Source organism: Rhagoletis zephyria, unplaced genomic scaffold (genome assembly GCF_001687245.7).
Source record: "Rhagoletis zephyria isolate East Lansing unplaced genomic scaffold, Rhagoletis_zephyria_1.1 Rzeph_scaffold_00141, whole genome shotgun sequence".
NCBI lineage: Eukaryota > Metazoa > Arthropoda > Insecta > Diptera > Tephritidae > Rhagoletis > Rhagoletis zephyria.
The window spans coordinates 178,312-196,442 of record NW_016157225.1 but is presented as its reverse complement, the minus strand read 5'-3'; the positions used below and the strand labels follow the sequence as shown (position 1 = coordinate 196,442).

The 18,131-nt window shown below is 34.7% G+C and overlaps 1 pseudogene; it reads left to right on the top strand.

Moving 5' to 3' along the window:
• Positions 1–6,857: 6,857 nt before the first annotated feature.
• LOC108381741 (uncharacterized) lies at positions 6,858–14,637 on the top strand (annotated as a pseudogene).
• The last annotated feature ends 3,494 nt before the right edge of the window (positions 14,638–18,131 follow it).

Below are 18,131 nucleotides of genomic sequence, written 5' to 3'. Positions count from 1 at the left end.
AATTGTCAGAATTAGCACGCATCGAAATAAAGATGAAATGATATGTACTAAATAAGTTGACAGCCAGCTCACAAATTAAATAAGAATTAATTCAAGGTGAATTTTATATCTATTGAGGAGTGGGACTTGGCATGCAATATATCGTTAGTATAGTATGGAAAGGGCTTAACTACCTAAAAATCCAAAATTCACTTTTTGATTGATTATGATGCATTTCATCGAATCATAAGTCCCCACATCGTTTTAGGCAATAAAAAAATTTAGTTAGTTGTGGTTGTTTGTATTTCAGCGACAATGTGAAATACGCCCTTTTAAAATAGTATTAATGATAAGTTGAAAATTTGTGTTCATTCGCCTCAAAAAATATATCAATGCACATTGAGCGCATGAAATGGAACAACAAAACGGTTTTGATGGCTTTTGGTTCCGACAGCGGTGAGTAATTAATTGTGACTGCCTGCAACTAGGAAAAGCCGAGCTCNCGCATTCGCATTTGCAACCGCGGAACTTCCGCATAAATTTTAACATTCGCATTCGCTTTCGCATTCGCAATAATCGATGCGGACCTTTGCGAATGCGAATATTGTGCAAGTGCACTGATAAAACGTATATCTGGCAAACAAAAAATTGTAGCCAACACTTTTTGCTTGTGGAGATGCTCTTAGAAAAGTGTAATTATTTTTTTCTCATAAAACTTAGTATGCTTAAGTTCCGTGTCCCCTTTTATTAGTCTTTCATCTCAGAAACCAAAACATTTATTTTAATTTTGTGTAAATTGTCAGAATTAGCACGCATCGAAATAAAGATGAAATGATATGTACTAAATAAGTTGACAGCCAGCTCACAAATTAAATAAGAATTAATTCAAGGTGAATTTTATATCTATTGAGGAGTGGGACTTGGCATGCAATATATCGTTAGTATAGTATGGAAAGGGCTTAACTACCTAAAAATCCAAAATTCACTTTTTGATTGATTATGATGCATTTCATCGAATCATAAGTCCCCACATCGTTTTAGGCAATAAAAAAATTTAGTTAGTTGTGGTTGTTTGTATTTCAGCGACAATGTGAAATACGCCCTTTTAAAATAGTATTAATGATAAGTTGAAAATTTGTGTTCATTCGCCTCAAAAAATATATCAATGCACATTGAGCGCATGAAATGGAACAACAAAACGGTTTTGATGGCTTTTGGTTCCGACAGCGGTGAGTAATTAATTGTGACTGCCTGCAACTAGGAAAAGCCGAGCTCAACTAACTAATAAAAAAAAACTATATACAAGCTAATCATTACTGGCCGTGATTCCAATATTTCAAATTATTATAAAAAGCGGGGTACCTTTTTAACAAAATAACTGGATTTTAAACTAATTCTGTTGGCAGCCACGACTTTCAAAACTGAATTTTCCTCGAAATTTTCGTCCCTAGAAAATAACAATTTATTTGCCATATCCACCTATTCACAACGTCGCTATAAGCACATATTTTTCAAACCAGTCACAGAAGACAGGATTAAAAATGAATTACAAAAACTAAAATCGAAAAACGCTGATGACGTAACAGGTTCTCCAAATTCTGAAACAAATAAAAGAATTGGTTTTCCAAATTGGAGCACAACGGTGTTTAAACAACGATCTTGCCATGAAAGTCAGAAGGACACATCCGACACTTGCAGCCCCGATGCAATTGTCAAAAAGTAATTATTGCACCGCAATAAAAAAAGAAATATAACTGAAAGTCCTCTCAACTGGTGCAGCGTCAATCGAAAAAAATTTACAATTTTGTCAAGTTTCAAGTTTGTCGCCTCGAGCGAGTAGTTACTTAGTGCACTGTAGCTCGTTTCTGTAACAATTCTCTACCAAGGCGAATTGAGATATGAATTCGCCGCCCTGTTCTCTACTGTTAATGAGTAGTAGAGAATGACATATATTCTCTACCAGTAGAGAAATAATCGGTAGAGAAGAGTTACAGAAACGAGCTACAGGTTAGATTTACGACCCGTTAGGAAACGGGCTGTAACCGGAAAAGGCAGCAAAATTACTCTTTCTTAAATACAATGTTCAAAAAAAAACACTATTAAAAATTACTAACTTTTCCTTTTTTTATTTACCTAGATCACCTAAAATCACTCACCAAAATTATTTCTTAAAAATATTTGATATCCGCATTCACATCCGCATCCGCGGATGTTAGCTTTTAAACATCCGTATCCGCATTCGCATCCGCGGATGTCTAAAATTCCAGCGCTAACCCTTCGTCGATTTGACCTATTTCACCTAATTTCGTACGTAATAAAATACATTTTCGCAATATGGACAAGAATTAAATTTTCAAATCGTACTTATTTGCCGAAAAAATTGTTACCTAAAAGAAGACCTATGTACCTAAAAATTAAACATGCCAACTTCTGTCTTCGGTACTATGCGTACTTTTGGACTCACATCAAACAATCTTTAATATTTAAAATTCCCTTGAAAGGAGTTTCTCCGAGCAGTTATAGCCAAACTACTATATATATGTAGGTATTTACCAAGTTGAGCAAGTGGCCTGGCCCTCTGGCAAAACAGTAGATAACTCAAGCAACGACTGTTGCCGGAGTGCCAGACCACCTGCTCAATTTGTGAATACTCCTTATGTTTTAACCAATAATTATGCCCCTTTGCAAAGGACGGAGGATATTGGAAAAGCCATTGAAATGCCAATGAAAATAAGATAATGCTTCCCGGTACATTACTTGGTTACGTTCTAAATGTACTTAAAATGGTGTGCTTGTATTGAATATACGGTTTAATGTCTTAGCCATTTCAAAATTTAACAAAAAGTCTATTAAGCTTACTAAATAGAGCGTAGAGTTGTTCCCGAGTATTTTCGATCTAGCTTCGATGGACTGTGCACACGGCGAAAAAGTCTCGCTAAATAACTCTCACGTAGACTTTGTAGGTGAGTCTCGCGTAGAGCTCTATTGAGCAGATACACGTCTCTAGCGAGATTTTTTATCTAAATCTCGCGTTTTTTCTCTACCGTGTACACATAGCTTTAGCTGAATACACTCGGGAGGTTTGCCATAGCCTGAGGAGGGGTGACCGCTATTAGACAACTTTTTCCTATCTAGTACATACATATGGATCTGTGTATGGAATAAAAGCTTGTGTCGAGAAGCAGGCTTCAGTATAATGCGGCATTCCTTTTATCCTTTAAACGACAAGGAATTTTTTGATGAGACTTAACTATTGACTTACTAGTATCGGAACTATTTCGTGCACGTTTATATGGCAAAAGTTCTTCAACGGCTCGGTGCCAGTGAGTCATTCGCAATCGTATGCTGCGAATGCCGCATTATACTAAAGCCAGCCTTTCGACATAACCCAACGGGACTGAAAGTTAGCTGCTCCCCAAAGGAGCAAGTACGGAGCAGTACAAAAGCAAAGTAAAAAATAAATTTTTAAATTTCTAACAATGCTCAGAAATAAATATCATTTTGTGTAGTAAAATAAAATATTTTCCAAGGCGAATTTATATAAGGTGGTGTAATAAGCTCAGCTGATTTTGTGTATGTGTTTCGCCGCACGGCTTCTGATATCAAATTGAAAAATTTTGTTTGAATTTCTACACACACTCTTACAGATTTTGACAGTTTATGCCGCCAAAGCAAAAACAAAATACATGTAAATTTTTGTTTTTGTACTCCTGCTATCACCTTATATTAATTCGCCTTGATATTTTCCTTTGGAAAAAAAGTTAATTTATGTACAAACATGTATGTATGTATGTATTTTCGTATGTATACCGCATAGAAAATAAAAAAAACCATGTTTATATCGCACACTAAATCAAAAAGCGTCACAACTCAAAAAATGTGAAATGTTGGGGAGAGGCAAAAAACTGTTTTTGCAGACATGGTTGCAATTTTATAATCAAATAAAGTTCCAAATGATATTAAAGCCTGTAAAAAGCTGATTTAGAAACAGTTTTTTTAGTTTTGTTCGGTAGTTTTGGCAATACGAGCCAATTTAGAGTTGTGACTCTTTAGTTGAAATTTTTTAGTTGGGTTTATGGTATTAAGTCAAATTGTGTCTCTTTAGTTGAAAATATGATTTGATTTATCCTTAAAAGTCCCCAAACTCTAACTAATTAGCAAAAAGGAAAGGAAAAATAAAAAATTAATAGATTAAAATGAATTTTATTCAGGTCCCAGTGTACAAATTAAAATACGTAATATATTTCATGAAAAAATAAGAAGTTTGAATTCAAAATAAAATTATACTAAACACATAGTAAGTTTTTATAATAAGCTTCGTAGAAGCTTTTCGGAATTTGATTCTTGTTGACTAGTTCCTTTATGTCTCGTTGCTTTGTAATAGGTAACGGCAGCTTTTCTGAATAAAGGGGACATAAGCTAAAAACAGAAAAACAAAAAAAAAACATTAAATAATTAAAAAAAATAAAAATAAATTAAAAAATGCGTTTCGATATGTTACTGTACATTGCATATGAAATTATTTTAACCAAAATAGGTACTCACTCGATACAACTCAAAGTTGCAGGAAGCATAGAGTTCGTTTTTCTCACATATGCTCTTTGGTAATTCGTATCTTTATAGGATGTTTTATAAAAAAATGAGTCCATATTTTCTTTATTGACATGCAGGACTTTGATGTCATGCCAAACAATTTTCTCATTGTCTTCATTGGTCGAAAAATTGTGACCCCACCTTTCTTGGAGCGACTTTAAATCGTAAAAGACGTCATGAGTCAGCTCCCGAACCTTATATGGCGGGCCTGTCTTCTTTGCAGTTGCTATGAGGCTCGTGTACTGTTCTGGCAGGTATATGGGATTACTTATTAAGTGTCTTTTTATTTGTTTTTCAATTACGCTGTGTACGTTATCCCCTTCGTTTTGAGTGTGGCCGTGAATAAGATATTTGTGGGAAATGCTACGTAGATTATACTTAGATACTGCATAAGCGTACATTGAAAGTATATATTTATTTTTTTGCTGCCCACAGCAGTTATCTGAATAGAAGATTAAATCTAAATCTGGAGAGCTGTTTGCCTTTTGTACCAAATATTGAATATATAGGAGCACACATGTTCCAATTTCATTACATCCACGTTTTCCTTCAACTTCAGTCCAATAAAAGCATTCAACATCTTTAGCGCTGAGGCTGCTAACAGTAAAATTGTAAGAATTAATCTTGCTTTTATAGTAAAAAGATGATGTGAAGCCTTTTGGCAAGGGTAAAACAGCCTGTAGGTCGTATACAGCTACGTTTTTTTTTGTCTTATCGATATCTTTTTCCATTCTGCATAACTTTTTCTCTTCCTGGTGTGTATCGTACTCTTTACTTAAATTTCTCTTGCAGTTTGCATCTGCATTTAGGAACGACTCGCAGAGATCACATTGATCTTTTTTTGGTTTAAAGAAGGAAATATTGAACTCTGTGTTAAATATTTTATAGAACAAAATTTTACTCCCAAAATTTAAATGTTCTGCTTCACGAAATTCTTTATAGTCTTTGTATAGATCAGCAATACTTTTTCCACTTTCAATGAATTCCCGCGAGGTTTGAGCTCGTAAATAGTGTGATTCTATTCTTGGAATTTTTTCAATAAATTCTTTAATACTGTTCCTTATTTCAGGACTAACTTTTATATGGTTGTCATGCTTTCCGCGATGGTCAATCTCAACGAAGCCCTCACCATTCTTTTTTTCAATCACTGTACGTATTACTCTGTTATTTATATCAAGAGTTGTTATAAAAAAAGTCTTACATACTCTAATGAGTTCTGAGTTCACGTCGAAAAAATAGGCATTGTTAAGTTTGCGAAACCCTTGTGTACAGCTGTACCTGTATTTTGGTTTTACTACTTTCATGTGGCTAGCTATAAATTCTCGCTGTCTTTGCAAATCACGTAAATTCCAATAGTTGCTGAATATTCTAAAGCGTTGGGGTCTGGAAATTTTTTTATTGCATCGTAGGCGGCATTTTTCTTCACAAGATGAGCGTATTTGCCGTGCATGTATAATTTTTTTGGATTTGGAAAGAGAAGTATAAGAAAGACCACTGTCTCTCAAAAATTTTTGCTTCTTTTGTTTTTTGTTCTCACTTTTGTATTTACCGCGCGCTCTCTGCCTACAAAATGTATTCTCTTCTGTTTCTGAGCTATATTCCGATGAGCTTATTGCTTCGGAAGGACAAAATTCACTCCCAGAATCACTAAATATATTCATATTGCTATCACTCAGAGGACTAGATGGTCTAGGATCAGCCTCTGTATTTCCGCTATCACTCATATTGCTATCACTCAGAGGACTAGATGGACTAGGATCAGCCTCTGTATTTCCGCTATCACTCATACTGCTATCACTCAGAGGACTAGATGGGCAAGGAACAGTCTCTGCATTTAACATCATCAGAGTTCTTGCATAATGTTCAATATTTGGGCAAGACATTTTGTTTAGTTTTCACTAATGGAGGGGGGTAGGGGCACTCACCACTGGCAGGCACTTTCCTTTTGCAAATAAGCACACAATATTGTTTTTAAATTAATAGTATAAAAGTTAATATAGTTTTAATTTCTTTATTTTACACTTTTAGCTCGCAAACTTTATTTCAGATAACAATTTTTTTTTATTTTTCTTATGCACAATAAGTTTTTAGATTTTAACAATAAATTTTAATTTTGATAATTTGCAAAGGCCACGACAGCTAACTCAACGACAACTTATTTAGCGGCCGTCGATGACCGCTCGCTAAGGTGTGCAGTGAGCGTACAAACATACATAATATTTTGTTCTTAATGGTTTTAGATTAGGATTTTTCGAATTTAAATGTACGTATATTTTAGGGTAAGTATGGATATAAAAGGTAAGTATAATTGTAGGTCAGTATTCAATTTAAAAGGTAAGTATGTAAAAAGGTAAGTATAAAATTCAAGTTTAAGAGTAAATTCAACGATGCAATGCACGGCGTATACGTAACATTTTTGTATAAAGTGAATATGTATTACCATACTCCTCGTTTAATATACATATTTCTAATATGATTTCAAGATTATCTCTAACCTTAATAGTAATACTTACATTGATTTAAATTATCAATTATCATAATTACTTGTATCAAAGATAATACGCTTGGTTATACTTACTTTTTCTATAAAAAAATCCACACCTCTGAACGATATCGCAAACTATTTCAAATTTTTTCAACTAAAGTGGCACAAGTCGAAATAAGACTCTTTAACTGAAAATAAAATTACATTATTGCTTAAGTGCGAACTGTCACAACTATAAATAGTACTCTTTAGTTGATACTGTTCAAGCAGGTAACATAAACGCAAGTAACATTAAAACAGACATAACGGCATTTCTCCAGTTAAGGAAGGCAGTGTTGGAGAAGAATTTTTCCCAGTCGTTGGGGATGTGATCTGAGAACTGTTTTATGGGAAAAAGTCGATTTTGAAAAATTTTGAGTTGTGACTCTTTTTGATTTAGTGTGCGATATGTTTGTACACTTAATAAAACCATCAAATGGTTTACAAAAACGCCATTCTTTTATTAAAACAAAAATATAATATAAATATTAAAATTTGCATGCATCGCTTTTTAAATGCTTTAGTTGAAGCGCTCACCAAGGGCTTCTTTGGGAGCAGCAAGGGAGCGCTTATTTCTAATGACACACAATGTTAAAATACAATGAAGTATGAAATTAGGAAGTGAGCGCTTACTGCTGAATATGGAGCGCTCCAATAGAACTAATGGAGCGCTTCTGGTCCCGTTGGGAAGCTACTATTCTATATGAACACAGATATGTACATACATATATAAAAATGAAGCAAATTATTACGTCACAATATTTTTATTTATTTATTGTCTTCAATTTCAAATTTTGAGAGGTGGAGAATATCAAAATTTAATTTTGTTATCAATAGATTCAATAACGACTTTTTTGACAATTTTGTACGTGTACAATTTTGTACTGAGTGATTTAAGTACAATTATAGCCTAGTTCCTCGGAAACGCGAAAAAACACACACAAAAACTCCTACAAAATAAATTTTAGGAAGAACGTACGTATTTACGAAATATGTAAAAGTGATGTTCAGGGAAATCCAAACTAAAACACACAACTCCGCACTTAGCGAAAGGCAGTTTGAAGAAAAAATCACTACTTGCTACAACTCTAAAACGAACGAAATCATGTGCTCTATTTCCGTAAATATTTCTAAAGCATACGAATTATTAGTAGAATATAAACAAAATGTAGGTAGAAAGCTGCTGCAATATTGCATATACATACTTCTGACTAAAAAGGCTCACAAGTAAATTTTTTCATCTTTCCAATAATCTACTACAAATATATGTATGTATTTACCTTTGTTTGTAAATAGTGCATATTTGGAAGAAAAATAGAGGCACTTCAAAACTTTCACACATAAATGTAACAATTCCCCTCTGCAATGAAAAATTGTTCACGGAGAAAATGGCTTAACCGACACTGCGGGCACAAACAAATTTAAACAGAGTACAATAGAGCACTTAAGCCAAAATTGCTTTCGCTTTAACTTTTTAACGGTACTTCGTAGGACTTTGAAATTTTGACAAAAGTAGGAAATCGAACAGTTTGTCGCTTACGCCCTTTTGGCGGTTAGGGCTCGATATAAATATGCATGTTATGTATATACATATTTATGTATACAACTTTAAAAAAGATTGTACTAAATAATCTATGCTTATGTTTATAAATAAATTTTATTTTTTTGCGTTCCCTGGTTACACCACGCTCGCTGCGATTCCGCGAGGCACCCGGCATGAAGGCAAGAGCACCCGTGGCAGGAGCGAAAAACATTAATAACAAGCGACTCCGTGCAAGTTTCCGTGTGTTTTTTTTTTTTCTTCTTGTAAATAATGTATTATAGAATAAGGATTGATATCACAGGCCAAAAAATGGGAAACAATTTTGTAACCTGAAATGTTAAAGCTGTTTTTGATAGACTTTTTCATGCTGATTACGAATCCGTAAGTAAAAAGTTTCCACCACTACCAGATTTTGAGAAAAACGTGGTCAAAGTATCAAAAAATCGCGTTTTTTGCAGTATTTGAGAAGCTCTAGCAAAAAAACAAAAGGTGATAGAACTTTACACTTCGGCTTAAATTAAAGCTAGAACTCTCGACTACTCTCCTTGAAAATACCATTCGTGCACCTTGACTTGATTGTCACTTATAATCATTTGTTTAATAGCAAGAACTAATTTTGGCGAAGTTTGAGTACCTACCGCAATTAAACAAAATGTGTTAAAATTTTCCACTTATGCTTAAATTAAAGCTTGAACTTTCAACTACAATCCCTGAAAATACCATTCCTGGACCTTGACCCTAAGATCACTTATAGTCCTTTATTGAACAGCGAAATCGGATTTTGGCAACATTTTCTTTCTTTCAATAGTACAATACTCCAGTACTTTGTTATCTATCTATATATATATAAAACTAGCAGACCCGGCGAACTTCGTCCCGCCCAAAATTAATTTTTTGTATTGAAACATTTTGGTACAACATTTTCACCAACAGTTCACGTTCATGATTTTCACTGACGCATTTATCTTCTAATATTACGTTTTGGTGGTTGTCGGAAGGCATATTTCCATTACCATCTTAAATAACCTAGCAAAATTGTATATGCATACAAAGATACGTAATAGCTTCAGTACCGTTTGAAAGGCGCCACACCCCCCTTATAAAATAGCCGCAATTTTTTCTAAGAGTATGGGAGTGATTTCTCATATATCCATACCATGTTCAAGTACTCTTACCATGAACACTTCCAGAGATATGCAGTGTGAAATATTCGGTTTGCATGGGAGGTGCCACGCACCCTTTTTCAAATACAACAAATTTTTCTTCATGACTATATGTCTTGTACATACCAAGTTCCAGTACTCTACCATGAACACTTGCAGAGANATCGGTCAAGCCGTTTAGGAGGAGTTCGACCACTAACACCGTGACACGAGATTTTTATATATTAGATAATAGCCATTTTCGTTGTTCGGAGTTAACTCAAAAACTACCGCATAGATTTCGGTCAAATTTTCATTTTGCATATATGGTCCCATTATAGGCTACCAGAAAACTCGCTAGGTGGCGCTGGGGTCGAGTTATTTATAAAAGTCGTATTTATGAACCGATTTCGTTGAAAATCAAATCGTGTACTACCTTCATTATGAGAAATACGCATGCGAAAAATAGGTCCGCTAGGTGGCACTGGAGTCGAGTTATATATAAAAATCGTATTTATGACCCGTTTTCTTTTAAATTCAAAATGTAAGCTACCAGCATGATGGAAAATACGTTTACCAAAAATAGATCTGCTAGGTGGCGCGGGAGTCGAGTTATTTATAGGTCATATTTATGAAGCGATTTCGTTTAAATTCAAAGTATAAGCTACCTGCATGATGAAAAAAGCATTTGCGAAAAACCGACCCGATAAAAGTTCTATTTATGAACCGATTTTGTTAATGCAAATTCGGAACGTTTATTACTTTCATGATGTTTTTTTTTCATTCGAAACATACTTATATGTACATACATACATAAAATGATAGCCGTTATCGTTGTTCGGACTAAACTCAAAAACCTGTCAAATTGTCGGAGGTTATACCTTGCATATATGGTCCTATTATAGCCTACTACACAACACGCTGGTGGCGCTGGAGCAAAGTTACTTATAAAAGTCTTATTTATTAATCGATTTCGTTCAAATTCGTAAAGTGAGCTACCTGTATGATGAAAAATTCGTTTCCAAAAAATTAACGCGCTATATTTTGTAAAATCTGATTGAAATTCATAATGAGTATTTACGTCATGACAAGCAGTGGTTTTGCAGAAAAGGGACCTAATGGATTGCGCTGCCGCCGAAATATATAGAAACCCACACGGGGTTTAGTCCGCTTTGGCCCTATATTCATCTTAGATGAATTTACCTTTCATATAGCTAAATGTAAGGTGACCAGAATTTTTTAGCATTCCAGGAGGACAAATTCTCCATATTGAAAACACAAAAAATTTGTTTTATATTTATTTAACACATAAATAACGAATAAGTTAACATTGTTAAAAGAAACAAAAACAATTCAAATTTGCTCTAAATACAAGTCAAACAAGTTAATAGTACACCGCGTTACATAATTATAAGACCGAAACATATATTACTTTGTATGGAAGAAAATGAGTGACGACGTAAAAAAATGCCAAAAATCAACGATATTTTGTAGACATAGAAACTCGCACTTTATTTTGCTAAAATTGCATGGGCTATAAAACTGCAAACGCAAAACTTTTCCCAAAATTCTTAAACAAAAGTTTAAAATTTTGGCGAAAATTCGCTGAATTTTTATATTTTCACATAGTTTGAAATGTGAATTTTTATGGTGTTTGCTATAGAATGAACTATATTTTTAAAATAAATAAATAGCTGTTTTCGATTGGATTAAACAGGCCTGCGAAATCTAATTTTTCCCCTTTCCAATAATTATGTTATTTTTTTTTATATCTAGGTTAGGGCTGCCAGACGTCTTGGTTTTACAGGATTAGTCCTGATCTTTTAATGAAGGTCAATGCCGACACTCCTCTAATTTTTAGCAGATTTTTGCTATGAAAAAAGGTTAAGCCTTCTGTCATTAGTAGTCGGAAACTGAAACCAAAACGTTTTTTGTAACATGTTGAATATCTTCTTTCTGTTTTGTTTATTTGGTTAAAATCTTTTCTTTTCAGGCGAATGCCGAAAAAGTGCAAATTCCTGATCAGGTACACGACTGAGGGGTCATACATAAATACTATCCAGTAGATAATATCAGGAGCTAAAATCTTATCCAAAAGGCTTTTCTGAAAGTTATTCCTTTCTCCTTCATTTTTTGTATGGAGCGGCACAAATTGAAGGGCTTCTACTTTCGCTACTCAAAAAAAGAGCTTTCAGAAGGGCTTTTGTAGAACGCCGTTTTTAAGAAGTTCTTTTAAAGTTTTTCTTAATTTATAAAAATCATACTTCTTTAAGGAATTTATTTAATGTAATATAAACATATACTTAAGTAAGTATAAGCACTTTTTTCAGTCCTTGTTGGGTAAGTCTTTTAGAATGGCTTCACTTAAGACAGCCTACCTAAATTATCTTCAGGTTATGAATATAAAAATTGGCAAAAATGGTCATGAAGTGCGTGGTAGGATATGCGGAAATTCGCTAATGGTGGTTGGGAAAACATTCAAGACCACGTTAAAGGCGCCGCTTTTTCAAAGTTACGTCACCGTCAAGATAAATTTGTTCGTTTATAATTAAATATTCAGAACTTGAGCGTTTCATCATCATCAACCTTTCAGTTCTACGAATTGTGTCACAAAACTAGAGCTGTAGCAAACCGTATGTATTCGTTACTGAGTAACGAATACAACCCCTGACGCGAAGTACCGAATCGTTACTCACATAATAATCTCGTTACTCGCATGTTTTGTATATGCACCATTAACGAATATGACAATTTACAAATGAATGTTTACTTTTCACCACATGCAAGGCAAATTCATATGGATGAGGTATGTTCAACGAGTGCACTAAGATGGTAAGAAAACCGCTCATCGAACGCATTTACTTTCCCGCTCGAGTTCAATTGGTCACTATACGTGTGTGAAAAATGGTATTTCTGCAAAGGTAAGGTGTACGAAGTGATATATTCGATCCTGAAACGTTGAAAAACCAACCACGTGCTTTGAGCGACTACGCTATGCCAGAGGAGCATGCTGCCTTGGATTTGACCGGTGAAATTTTTAAATGGTTGCTCGTATTGGCTGATTGGCCATTGGACCACCTGCTTGGAAGGTAAGGCAGAATATTTTAAAACGAAAAATGTGTAATCATTATAGCGCTCTTACACGATATGTATTTAGATATGTATGTAAACGCTACTTTTCTCGAACGTTCTAATATATGGTACATATGAGTAGATACACAAAAGTGGCATATAAGTATGTACATATGCAAATACATATCGTGTAAGAGTGCTGTTACTAATGAATTACTCTTTTTTTTCTAGGCGCTAAGCAGCAGTAATTGCACTTTTGCGGCAATAACGTTCTTCATTACAGAAGAAAATCCACAACGCGGAGTAGCTTTGAAAATAACTTCAAACTTCTCAAAGCAATTGGATTCATTTCATATGCTGAGTTCCGCAGATGCAGTGGTAGTCGCCTGTGAACTACTCGTTGCCAAAAATATGACAATATCATTAACTGAAAGTGAAAAACGACATTGCATTCACACTATTTGTATGCTGTCTCCAGATGCCTGTAATCGTAGCCAAATAAGACGCTCGGGCGCCTTAAGAAAGCTCATTGCAATGGTTCGTGATTCACAGTCAAATACGGAAAAGTCTCAGGTAATGCATAAGTCTGTAATGCACTTAAGAAATAATCTAACTTACCTATGTACATATGTATTCGTTTTCCACCGGATCTTATATTTGTTAAAAAAATTTCAATATGATAACATGAGCATGGATTCGATTCTTAGAGAAGGTCTTGACAATTGATGAGGAATATTATAAGAGGAAACGCGAAGAAAAACAGCAAAATTTTAAGGAACGAAAGCTATCGACAGAAGTTTGTGTGGAATCCAAAAGCAAGGTAAATATGTACATACTTACAAACGAAGACTTTAATAAACTAAACACTTGCAACATATTTTCCTGACAGACGATTAAAGTGCAAGACAAGGCATTCCTTATTGATTGCGAGTATCCGAGCAGTTCACCACGTTTATATAATACACCCTCAAGTTCTTGCAGCTCCCGGAGCATGTCGCCAGTTGGCAACAATTTGTTTAAACTAAAAGGTAGTTACCGGAATGTACGTTAATATTAGAAATTAAACCCACGCCTTTTGATATTTTGCAGAAGATGCTTCTGATGATGAAACGTATTCACCCGTTTGCAGTGATGAGGAGGATGATGAGGATGGTCCCACTGAGACAAATAACGAAGGAAATCCAGTTAATGCTGATACCGCCGACGACTCCAGCTTTCTTCTTCGTCAAAGTGCCAACAATAGCACTGCCGATAATTCAGAGATAATGAGACTACTGGACATTGCCTGCCAAGCCTATGAGACAATCGAAGACAATGTGCTTGATAAAGAAAAAAGACGATGAACAGAGTAAAGATGTACTATACCAAAAACTACCACAGCTGGGTAATATGCCTCGCAGTACCCTGGGTCACTTTGAAAATTTACTTTTCCGCGTTACACTGCTCATCAACAAACGAGGCGAGCTGGGCAAGTCTCAAACTATGACTACGCTTATCAAGGCCATAAATACATTTAGCGCAAACAAAAACTTCGCAAGCCCATTAACAAACATCTTACAGTAAGTTTATAAAAAAAAAAGTTACTGCGGTATATTTGTAAATAACTTATGTTTTCCAAAGGGAGAGTCAGTTTTTCGCTCAGGTGATTCGCAGTGGCATAGCGCATCAGCTCTATCAATGGACGAAAAGCGAAGAAGTGTATTTAAAATTAGACTTTTAAAATTAAAATACGTTTAATAATCCTACATTATGATAAAATAACCAACCCTGCGGATGCATCAATTGATTCCTTAAGGCAAGTTATACCTTGTTTATACCTGCACATACATATAAAATACATACATACATAAAAAATACATGGTATATGTACATATAGAATTATATACTGTTACTCAAAAAATTGAGCGTACGGCTCTGTTTTGTTAATATTCGCAATGTTTTACATGCTAAAATTTTTTCGCTCATTTTGTATTAAAATATGGCTTATATTTTAGCAATCCCCATTTAAATCCATGAATAAAACTGTTAACGAATATTAAGAAAAATCTGCAAAGTTTCAGTAAAATCACAAAATTATTAATACGAATTTCCAAAAAAAATCCATCAGGAATGCAGTTTTATGGCCCATTAAATTTTAGTATAATATAATGTGCAAATTTCAAATGCCTTAAAAAGTCGCGTTGCTTTTTAGATTTTTTTTGCTGACTGCGCTAAGCATTTTTTTCACAAAAAAAATCTGAAAATTCTTTACATGGAAAAAATGCGTAGGACAGTCAACGAAAAAATTCTCAAAAATCAACGCGATTCTTTTAGACATTTAAAATTTGTACATTATTATACTAAAATTTAATGGGCCATAAAACTGCGTACCTGATTGTTTTTTTAGAAATTCGTATTAATAAGTTTGTGATTTTACTGAAACTTTGCAGATTTTTCCTAATATTCGTTAACAGTTTTATTCATGGATTTAAATGGGGATTGGGTGTATACATGCAACACACTTTTTGGAACGAATCGTTATTGGCGATTCGAACAAATTCAAAAGTGCGGTAACGAATACATACGGTTTGCTATACGATACAACAGCGAGAGCATCCTCATCGCTCTCTCTCCCACCCAAGCCGTATGTATTAGTTACCGCACTTTTGATTTCTTCCTCTACCTCACAAACCGTATGTATTCGTTACCGCACTTTTGAATTCTTCCTCTACCTCACAAACCGTATGTATTCGTTACCGCACTTTTGAATTCTTCCTCTACCTCACAAACCGTATGTATTCGTTACCGCACTTTTGAATTCTTCCTCTACCTCACAAACCGTATGTATTCGTTACCGCACTTTTGAATTCTTCCTCTACCTCACAAACCGTATGTATTCGTTACCGCACTTTTGAATTCTTCCTCTACCTCACAAACCGTATGTATTCGTTACCGCACTTTTGAATTCTTCCTCTACCTCACAAACCGTATGTATTCGTTACCGCACTTTTGAATTCTTCCTCTACCTCACAAACCGTATGTATTCGTTACCGCACTTTTGAATTCTTCCTCTACCTCACAAACCGTATGTATTCGTTACCGCAATTTTGTATTTGTTCGAATCTCCAGTAACGATTCGTTACAAAAGGTGTTGCGTGTATATGCACATCCATAACTAACTAACATAACTAAACAACATTTTAACTAATTTCAAATTGATTTTATAGTAATAATGGATAAAAAGATGGAAAGGCAAAATGCGATATATGCAAATCGCTTTATTCAGTAAAAGGCGGCTCCACAACAAATTTAAAAAAACACTTGGTAAAAAAAAATCCTTCATCTTACGAAAACATAATATCATCCTCCGTGTCAGATACAACAACAGTAGTTCAAGAGGATCCTGCACCATTAACGTCATCAGATACAACAACAGTAGTTCAGGAAGATCCTGCACCATCAACGTCATCAGATATTCCAATAGGTAATAAACCCACAAATGAAACAAGATCAAAGCAAACTAAGTTAAGTGCCTTTATTAAGCGTCCCGTAAGTGTAGTTAGAGAAAAAAAAATTAACGATTTAATTTTTAAAATGGTTGTTAAAGACCTTCAGCCCTTTTCTGTAGTCGAAGACACGGGCTTTAAAGATCTGCTCACTTACTTAGAACCAGGCTATAAAATACCTTCAAGGTACATATTAAGCAATACTTTGCTGGATGCACATTACTCAGACGCTCAGAAACGTTTAAAGGAAGAATTGCAAAGTGTAAAACATATCTCGATTACTACCGATGGTTGGACTTCAAGAGCCACAACTTCTTACCAAGCCGTTACGGCCCATTATTTATTAAATTGGGAACTAAAATCAGCTTTATTAGGATGTTTTGAGTGCCATGAGCGACATACGGCTGAATACATAAAAAATGAGTTGTGTAATTTATTGTCCTATTGGGAAATACAAAGTAAAATATTTGTCAGCGTTACAGACAATGCAGCTAATATGAAAGCGGCTATACGGTTAGCGAAAATCGAACATTTGCCGTGTGTCGCTCATACACTCAATTTGGTTGTGCGTGCGGGACTACAAGATTCCGAAATCGAGAGACTGATTAAAAAAATTAAAGCAATTGTGGAGCATTTTCACAGAAGTCCAGTGGCTACCAAAAAACTGATTACAATACAGGAGCAAATGAGACCTAACCAAACGCTATTGAAATTGAAAATGGACGTGGTCACCAGGTGGAATAGCACCTTGGACATGATTGAGCGGATCTGTTTACTTCAGGAGCCTTTAGAAGCGGCTCTTGGAATCCTCCACAACCCGGTAGAAAACCTCTCGGAAAGTGAATGGAAATCACTTCCAGACATTATAAAAATTTTGAAGCCATTTAAGCAACTCACTGAAGAAATTTCTTCGGAAAACAAAGTAATAGTATCAATAGTTTTAGCTGCTACTGAAGGTATTATAAGAACTTCCGACCATTTAAATACAGTTATTGTTACAGAAATTGCAAAGAAGCTATTAAGCAAAGTAATAATGGAGTTCAAAATGAGATTCAAAAATTGTCATAGACATCCACTACTATCCAAAGCAGCGTTGTTAGATCCGCGCTTCAAGAAGCTAGCATTTACATTTGATTTATCAAGTTATGAGTCTGCTAAAGATGCTCTAAAAACTGAGCTTGAATGTAATTTTAATTTTCATAAAGAGCAGTCAGGGAACATAAACAAACCCACCTCTGCAATAGACACCGATGGCCTTAGTGCTGTTGAAGGTTCAATTTGGAAAGATTTTGACGCTATAGCAGAGTCGAACTCTGTTTCGAACTCCACGGTTACAAGTATAATTACGATGAGGCAATACTTCGAAGAACGAATCCTTTCCAGAAATGATTGTCCTTTAAGATGGTGGCAGACACGTTCAATTCTGTACCCTGAGCTATCAAGCTTGGCCCAGAAGTATTTCTCGGTAATAGCAACTTCGGTACCATCCGAAAGAACTTTTTCAAAGTCTTGCCAAATATTAAGCGAGAAGCGTAGTTCAATTAAACCAAAACGAATGGAAAAAGTTTTGTTTTTAAATATGAACCAAAGGTTCCTACCTAAATAAGTACCTGCTTATCATTTTGAATCGTTTTTTTTTACTTATACGTATTTTAATTACGATTCAAAAATGACTATTTTTTATGAATAAGGCCATTAGAATTTAACCAAAAAACCAAATGGGAATACATAAATATAAAAAACTGTCAATATTCAAACTTCAGTACCTGTATGAAAAAAGTATGATAGTTAAT